The sequence below is a fragment of the Electrophorus electricus genome, chromosome 25, assembly GCF_013358815.1.
Source record: "Electrophorus electricus isolate fEleEle1 chromosome 25, fEleEle1.pri, whole genome shotgun sequence".
Taxonomy (NCBI): Eukaryota; Metazoa; Chordata; class Actinopteri; order Gymnotiformes; family Gymnotidae; genus Electrophorus; species Electrophorus electricus.
Genome location: NC_049559.1, coordinates 132,479 through 142,500, shown reverse-complemented (window position 1 = coordinate 142,500; position 10,022 = coordinate 132,479).

Sequence of the window (10,022 nt, the reverse complement as noted above, 5' to 3'; positions counted from 1 at the left end):
GCCAATGCAGTTTATCACCTGAGAGAAACTGTAAATTGAAGAATCTAGATTAGCTGATTATTATTTAGATTGTTTATCTATTATTAATTATTTTAGATAATTTTTATATTATTATTATTATTATTTAGATTATTGTGTGTCATTGGCATAGTAGTGGAAACAAATGACATGTTTACAAATAACAACTGGTAACATGTATGGTGTAAAGAGTAGAAATCCCAGCACAGAGCTTTGAGCAATACCGTATTTAGCACAGCAGTCCAGGGTGTTACTCTGAGATACAGCATTTTGCACTATTGTGTGCCAGGCAATAGGAATTATTTTTTGTGTTATTGTCAGTGAAACAATGTTCCTTTATCATTTATTACCTTCAGTTGTTTGAGTTCACTGTGTTTCATTTTTCTGAGGTGCTCGCTCAGTTTGTGGAAACACCCTCCTGGGATAGAGTTAGGGTTAGGGTTAGTAGTGTGTAGTGTTGCTGGATGCTGGATTAATGACGGTTGCTTGAGGACCTGAAGAATCTATTATTGAGGCAGCTCCCCTCTATCTGCTGCAATCTGTCATGATTCCACTCAGTGTTGGATAAACCCTAAACCCTAAACTCATTGTCAGGTTTGCTGACGATGCCGTCGTTATGGGCCTAAACTCGGACAACTATGAGAGGGCCTACCTGGAGGAGATTAAACACCTGGAAAACTGGTGCCAGGAAAATAATCTCCTCCTAAACGTCAGCAAGACAAAGGAGCTGATTGTGGATTGCAGCAAGAAGCAGGAGCGGCACTACCAATCTGTGAGGATCAGTGGAACCACGGTGGAGAGAGTGAATAGTTTCAGGTACCTTGGAGTTCACATCTCGCAGGACCTGTCCTGGTCCCGCCATACCAGCTCCCTGGCAAAGAAGGCTCGTCAGTGTCTTTACCACCTCAGACGCCTAAGAGACTTCAGACTGCCCTCCAAGGTACTGCGGAACTTCTACACCTGCACTATCAAGAGCATCCTCACGGGGAACATCACAGTCTGGTTTGGGCACAGCACCAAGCAGGACAGACAAGCACTCCAAAGGGTGGAGCATTCAGCAGAGCACATCATTCATACGGAACTTCCTGACCTGCAGACCATCTATTACAAGCAGTGCCAGACCAGGGCCAGGAGGATTGTGAAGGACCCCACCCATCCCAACAATAGGCTCTTCTCTCTGTTGAGGTCAGGGAAGCGCTTTCACTGACTGAAGAGTAGCTTCTTCCCACAGGCCATTCGGGCCCTGAATCAGGGAAACTGATAAACTGTGGGGACAACCACCACCATGTGACTGTAAATCTGTAAATTTGTAAGCTGGAACTGTACATTGTGTACATACACATATATCCACATATCCAAATATACATTGTACATTGTGTATATATACATATTATACATATCTTATACATACATTGTTATATATATTTTTTGTATATATATATATATATATATATATATATATATATATATATATATATATATATATATATATATATATATATATATATATATATATGTTTCCTTATGTACCCCTGTTTTTTTTCGCTTAGTTTGGACAGAGCACTCTCAAACCATTTCACTGCGAGTTATACCGTGTATGATGTAAGTGACAAATAAACCAAACTTGAACTGGAACTTGAACCCTAAACCCTAACCCCTAAACCCTAACCCCTAACCCAAGAGAGGAGATCACCGAAGAGGGTAGACATTAGGAGGGTGACTACAGTGAGATGGAAATGGAAGAGAAGTGCAGAAAAGATGAAGAAGAATGTTCTTTTATATGAAAAAAAAATATGCAAATCTCTTCACCAAAGGAAACAGCAAACAGAGAACTTGACGGAGTCACCTGGTTTATTGTGGCAGATCATGTTGAGCACATGCCTGGTGCAGCACAGGTTCAGGCTGTCTTTATGAAAACAGTCCCTTTACATTTTTAAATTCTTGGATATAGCCTACTCATCAACGGTGGGCATAAACTCACAGTTGTTTTTTCTTGTTATTTTATTACCTTGCATACATCTGAATTTTTTGTTTGTTTGTGTTTGTTTTACTTTGCTTGTTTGTTTGATTGGTGGTCTTGAGTGAGTGGTGAAGTGATCTTAGATCTTAGAAAGATATGAAACACCATGACCCCTCTAGGGAAAGCAATAGCAAAAATTGATTTGTACCATTCTAGAGAAAACCATTTATATCCATTATGTAGTTTTCACAACAATGACAGTGATCTAGAAGATGAAGCAGTTTTTCTCTTTTCTTCAAAATATGTTCGTCTGTCCACGTATTTGCTAAAAAATTAAAGTTGTCCAAACAGGCTATAGCCTACTCACAGAAGATTAATGTCATGCTGTTGTACTGCTTCCAGTCATTACTGTGATGGTGTTGTACTGTTTCCAGTAGTTACTGTGATGGTGTCAGTATTCCAGTGTGCTAAGTCTTTCTCCACATGAGCTTTATATCAATGCTCAAGGAGCCTTACCATGTCTCAGTAAATCTGTGATCTCTTTCACCCTACATCATTCTCTCTCTCTCTCATTCTCTCTGTTACACACACTCACACACAGCTTCTTTGATTCTCTTTCTCTATCTCTCTCTCACTTTCTATAAAGATGGGAGATAAAATCATAGCTGACTCTTATTCTGTTTGTCAAATCAAATCAAATGTATTTATATAACTCTTTTTACAAGTTGTCACAAAGTATCTTTACAAATGTCCAAGTCCAAGCCCCCAGTGAGCAAGATAAGGTTGACAGTGGTGAGCACTAGAGCACGAGGAAGAAACCTTGAGAGGAACCAAGACTCAAAAGGGGGACCATCCTCCTCTGGGTGATGACAGGAACCAGAATAGTAACAATTTTAAGAGAAAAATAAATAAATAATAATAAAATGACAAATAAGCAATTCATGTCTATTCTGGTTTTCTAGAGGTCCTAGTCTTGTCGTGATGGTGTGCACGTGTCCGAGACCCATCCCGCATGAGAACGTCAATTAAGGGCAACGGAGAAATAGTTGGGTGGGGTGGAGGTGTGGTGGGCCACAGCAGGGAGCATCAGGGGGTGGGGTATGGGTGTGGTTGTGTGTTTGGGTGTGGGTGTGGGTGTGCCTCTTCCACAGGATCTCTCCTGTTGTTGTGACTCTATATTAAGACTGATTTCTGTTCATGGCCCTACTGTAAATCTCTGCAGTATGAGAAGACATTATTTTGAAAGCAGTGAGTCATTAAGATTTTCAGTGGGACTCACATACACAACTGATCTGTTACCTGCTGCACTATATATGGTGTCAGTAGCAGGGAGCCATTTGAAATCTTGCCAATATTCCTGCACATTTTGGGCTTCTCTTGTATTTTTGCTTCCTTTTCTGTACTAAACATCTACACAGTGGAAGAAAACTCCACCAGCCCTGCCTGTGAGCTTTTGGGGCTTTTCTTTTATTTGTGTAACAGAAACAGGAAGTCCATGTTTAAGCTTGCTGTTTTGTTGGTCTCCTCCAGATCTCAGCAGCTACTTACATCCCTCTTCCATCTGTTTCCATCTCCCGTCTGATTCCAAATGCCTCTAGCTCTGTTAGATGATGTTGTGACAGAATGCAGGGTAAGCTTTTATTTTTTTGTTTGCAAATATTTTCTCCTAAATTTTACAGAAATTATGTATACTTGAACATTTTGTTTTTGCAAACTTTTCTGAATTTTTTAATGCACTTGCTGTCAGCACTTTAGGACCACATCAGAAAACATACACTGTTGGTGAAACACTGGTTGTAGCAGATGTATAAAGAGGCTGTTGGACAAACTGTGGCCCAAACCGTTCCAGGTGCAGCATGCTTCTTGAGAGTGCACATTCCATTGAGTTGTTCTCCATGGCCACATCTGTTGGTCAGCGTTAATTGTATTCCTTTAGCTTGTTCTCCCTGGGTCCTACCTCCTCCCACATCTGTTGGTTTAATCATTTCCTTGTTCCAGACATGGCCAGCTTTAAAGATTCAGCAATCAGTAGTGAAGGCCCGGCACACCAATCCGCTTATCAATGCATGTTCTGGTGTGTTGTCATGGAAACAGTATTTACAGCTTGGCAGCAGGCTAAAAATGTCTCACAGATGATTGCTGAGACAGACCTGGTGTGGAACATGGGAGACATTTAATTGGTTAATGCTACATAAATAAGATCCTATTCAAACTGCATCTTATCTTTAGCTGAGTATGTTTAAACTGAAGCATATAGTCCAGTTGGTCTCATTAATTAAATCCAAATTCATTCATATATGAGGTGATTTCAGAATATTGCCGACAAATTGCATTTCCTGTGTCTTCGATCACCCTGAATGACAGAAGAGATGGTGGATCAAGGCTAAGAAGAGACCATTTAGATAAAGGCAACTACAAATTAAACCTGGCTGGGGTGAAACTCCATTAGAGGTGAATTACAAGAGGATGTAAGGAACTTTTGTTCTACCTTTCTCTTTCGGATTTTGTTCAGGTTGGGATAACCCAATGTGGTAAATCTCTGCACCAAAGAAGAGCTCTGAACAGCAACTGTGAGAAGCACGGTAGCCTTTTGCCATTTTAACTGCATTAGATCTCCAAACTCTCTGAGTGAACATTAAGTAATTTGCCTTGGAGGTCAAGGAACTGGTGACCCTCCTAAATAAGGTCCCAGCTGGACCTGTAGACACTCAGACTAATGAAAAATAATATATCAGTCAAAGAGGTGTGTGAACTAATATTCAGTGTGACAGTGTGAAAGATAACAATTGTTATCATCCCAAAGCCTCTCCAATACATTAGGCTACTAGGTGCTCTGTGTTGCCACAGCAACCAGAAGGAGAGGAAATGAAACAAATATAAAGGATCCCCCTGAAGACAAGAGGAAGGGGAAGATTAGACACACACACACACACACACACACACACACACACACACACACACACAGACACACACAGACACACACACACACACACACACACACACACAGACACACACACACACACACACACAGACACACACACACACACACACACACACAGACACACACACACACACACACACACACACACACACATACACACACACAGACACACACATACACACACAGACACACACATACACCCACACACACACACACACACACACACACAGACACACACATACACACACATACACACACAGACACACACATACACCCACACACACACACACACACACACACAGACACACACAGACACACACATACACACACAGACACACACATACACCCACACACACACACACACACACACACAGACACACACATACACCCACACACACACACATACACCCACACACACACACAGACACACACACACAGACACACACACACAGACACACACATACACCCACACACACACACAGACACACACATACACCCACACACACACACAGACACACACATACACCCACACACACACACAGACACACACATACACCCACACACACACACAGACACACACATGGATACAAAAACACACACGCACTTATCTGTGTTATACCATAAAGACAAATATGAATGACTCATATATGCAATGTAAACAGCTGCAATCTAAGTGTATAAGTTATTCATGGACTCACAACCCCAAAGAAATGCATATGACATTTGAGTTTTTCACATTTCACGTCCGTGTGTCTCTGAGCTGAGCGACATTACATCAGCGTACAAGTGTTCATTATTCACATATAATTACTTGAAAATATGGCTATAACTCTGTCCTGGCTCCCAGCTGGTGGAACAAACTTCCACTGGCTGTCGGGACAGCAGAGTCCCTTGCAGTCTTCAAATACAAACTGAAGACCCATCTACTGTATTTGTAGAATATTTAAATGACCACTATTGCTGTTGAGTCACATCTCCATAAGCATCACTAGAGAGCAGTTCTCCAAACCTTTCTGATAGCCCGAGTTTCATCTCATCCATTTTGGTGGTGAGTGAGCAGCATTGGCCAAAAATATGCTGGGGACTGAAACTTTGTAGGGTTGTAGCAAAGGCCTCAGCAGGGGTCTTTACACTGGGCTTTACATCATGTATAACAAAGGCTGGAGCCAGCCACCCTACCAAGGACTCGAACCCAGGTCTGGCAGTAGACAAACATGGGCTCTGACCACCAGACCAAAGAGCCAGCTTACTAGTATAGCAGCCAAAGCACCCATTTAACCTTTCTAAGCTTAGCTTAGCATTTAGCACCACCTGTTTTCCCCTTGTCTGTTTATGTTTCTACTGAGGACTGTGTCTCCACTGTGAGACCGGTAATCTTGGTGGGGATACTGTCCATAATGGCAGTGGTAACGGAGTAATCCAAATTGCGATTCACTAGTTCTTGGCAGCTGTAGTAGTAGCGGTTAGCATTACCAAAAGTTATATATAAAGTCAAAACTAACAAAAATAAAATAGAAAACAAAACACTGTGTCAGGAGCCACATAAGTCGCTACATCCTGCATGCAGTCATCTTCATATTTTAGAGTGTTATCGAGTCTTTGCTGTATGCTTTCTATGGAGTCACAGGAGGTTGGTAGGGTGTAACAAATTGATTGATATGGTCTTGCCGGTGGTTGCTATAGTACCTCAGGTGGTTGCCACAGTGTTACCAAGTGGTTGCTAGCGTGTTACTAGTCATTGTTAGGGTATTACCAAGTCATTGCTTGGGTATGTATTATCAAGTGTTTTTGTGGTCTTGCTAGGTGGTTGCTTTGGAGTCCCAAGTGGTTGTTAAGGTGTTATCAAATGGTTGCTAATGGTACCTCAAGTTGTCATGTTGTTGCTTGGTGATTAAGTGGTTGCCATGGAGTTCCAAATGCTTGATAACCATGACAGTGTGTACTCCCAGTCACATGACCATGACAGTGTGTACTCCCAGTCACATGACCATGACAGTGTGCACTCCCAATCACATGACCATGACAGTGTGTACTCCCAGTCACATGACCATGACAGTGTGTACTCCCAGTCACATGACCATGACAGTGTGTACTCCCAGTCACATGCTGAGTAAGACCAAAAGATTTCAATATGGCACAGAGTTCCTTGGCATAAGTGTCCTTGGGATTGTGAAAGTGTATGTTAAAATCCCCAGCAATTACAAAATGGTCAAAATCAGTGGAAATTAAAAATCATATCTGTAACTTTATCTATAAAATCTGCATTGTATTTTGGAGGCCTGTAGACTGTTACTAGTAACATTTGGCATCAAACTGCAGTGAGATACTCAAAGGAAGGAATCATTAAATAGAGCAGCTCTACACCAAACACTCTGGGTCCTATCTTACGTATTGCAGATTTTCCACATGTACAGTATCTGAGATGTACTGCCTGTCTGGAATGGGAGACATTACAGACATGCTGGTCCAAGTAATGCTGACAACATCACTGACAGGAGGGACAAAGAATACCAGTGTGTGTGTGTGTGTGTGTGTGTGTGTGTGTGTGTGTGTGTGTGTGTGTGTGTGTGTGTGTGTGTGTGTGTGTGTGTGTGTGTGTGTGTGTGTGCGTGTGTGTGTGCGTGTGTTTCCTCTCACTAGCTGTATGTCAGGTACCAGATCCTGCACCAGGTTTCCTCACCCTTTCTGACCTTGACTCCGTTCCTCTTCAGGTCTTCCACTGCCGCTCCTATATAAAGGCCCCTCCTGGAGGCAGAAGAGGAGGGAGGCAGTTAGGCAGGTGTTGGTGGTGTCTAGTGCAGGAACTGGTTTTGGCTTGTGTTTGAAGTTGTATAATTTGCGTGTATGACTTTGTTTTCCCCATTGGGACCTCAAGCTTTAATTTCACTCCTCCTGCTTAGGTAGCTGTTATATATATTGTATAGTGTAAATATTGTTTTGTTTGGTACTTTGGTGTTGGATACTGGTGGTAGGGAGTGTCTGCCATTTTTCTTGTGTGTGGGTTTTGTCTCTGTTTATGTGTCAGGTAGTCTGTTGTATGTTTCTTTTGCTTGTTAGAATTATTTAGTGTGTATTTTCTTTCATTAGTGTAGGTCTTGTATATTGGACTAGTATGTTTGTTTGTTTGTAAACGGGGTTGTAACACACTAAGATAAAGAAGAAATAAGAATACAGCAAATTGGTTTTGTCAAGCCAACTTAATCATTCTTGCTTCAATAACAGACAAAATCACAGCAGGTCATTCAATATAATTGTAAGGTTAGGGTTAGGGCAAGGGTTAGTGTTTGGGTTGAACTGTGGCTTAGATAGTTTAATTGACAGAGATATTAATCATGTATTAAAACAAAATTAACACAAAATAAATTAAAACCAGGAGACTGGTAAAAAGGTTTCTGTGGAAACCAACTGAAAGCTTTTCATTAGTAATGTTTAGTTTTACATTTTATATGTACATGTTCTAATAAATCATATTAATTAGTTATTAATTTAGTTAGATGTGTTATGATTATAAATGGAATAATAGAGATGTTTCTTAAGTGATTTCAATCATAAATGATTATCTACCTTAGGTGTAACAGAAGCTAATCAAATGACTGAGGTACTGGTGAAAATAACCAAGCTGGTCTCATTAGAAGCATGTAATTTCATTGCTAATTCACAGCTCATCAACACATACACATCTCTCAGAATGTTTGCACTTTTAGTGATGTATACTTGAGATGCTGATGTTTGCACACTTTTTGTATATCATGTACATATGTTTATGCATGTTACAATGAGCTTTGAATGTAATTAAAAGTAATGTACTTTCACATCCTTGTATTCCTTTAACATATGTTATAGGCTTATATGGAGCAGGAGTGTTGAGAGATAATCATCCTCTGCTTAACAGCCTGTCTGTACGGATGCTGTGAGCTGTCTGTCTGTGGAACTGTGCTGTCTGCCTCTCATACGGGACTGAAATGATCACTCTTGTCTGTCTGCCCTGGGATAACTCAAGTTCTTATCTGATCTGTTATCTGAATGTATTTAAATCACTAGGACCACATTCACTGCCTTTGTGGTTTTGCTCCTTTAACACAGTCAGCATTTACACTGTAAGCCAGTAGGTGCCAGCAGTTGTGTTAGTTGTGTATGTGTCTGTGCTTGTATCTGGGCTTGTGTCTGTGCTTGTATCTGGGCTTGTGTCTGGGCTTATATCTGTGCTTGTGTCTGGGCTTGTGTCTGGGCTTGTGTCTGTGCTTTTGTTTGGACTTGTGTCTGGGCTTGTGTCTGGGCTTGTGTTTGGACTTGTGTCTGTGCTTGTGTCTGTGCTTGTATCTGGGCTTGTGTTTGGACTTGTGTCTGGGCTTGTGTCTGGGCTTGTGTCTGGGCTTGTGTCTGGGCTTGTGTCTGTGCTTGGTTTTCTAATCAACTACACCAAAGGTTCCTTCTCACAACCAATAAAGCATTTGCATAGTGCCTCTATTCCACTGCAGCATCCCTACCAATAACTCATCAGAGAGCTATCAGGGGAGGGGCTTCCCAGCGTCACCTTGACATACGTCAGTGCTGGTAGTGATGGGCCGTGTGTCTCACAGCCCACGGGGCGCTGTCTCCCTCAGCTGCACTTAGGGAATCTCAGCAGACAGGAATAAAATCTCTGCCATGACCCAGCAGCTTGGGGAGCCATTAGAACAAACACAGGTGACAGCAGAATCCCAGTAGTGTGTAGTTTCAAAGGAGAGGAAGCACTCTGATCGATTTGGAGTTGCCAGACCAGTAATGTTTGTAACAACCCTTCCCTCTTGGCTTGTGTGTGGACAAACTCCATGAATGTGGAGGAAGGGACGGGTTTGATGGTTCAGCAAGACTCTGCCATCAGAAGCAGTGTCAGTGTGAGCACATCTGTGTTACATCAGACAGCAGCGTCAGTGTGAGCACATCTGTGTTACACATACAGACATTTGTGGGATTCCAGTCTCCACAGACGACTTCCTGAGCACAGTGTTTCGATACAGAGCACAGCCAGGCTAAATAAAGCCAAAGACAACAGCTGAGGCTAGATATCTCACGTGCCATATATACACAGGAAACTAACAGTGTGAATAAAAAAATCCAGGA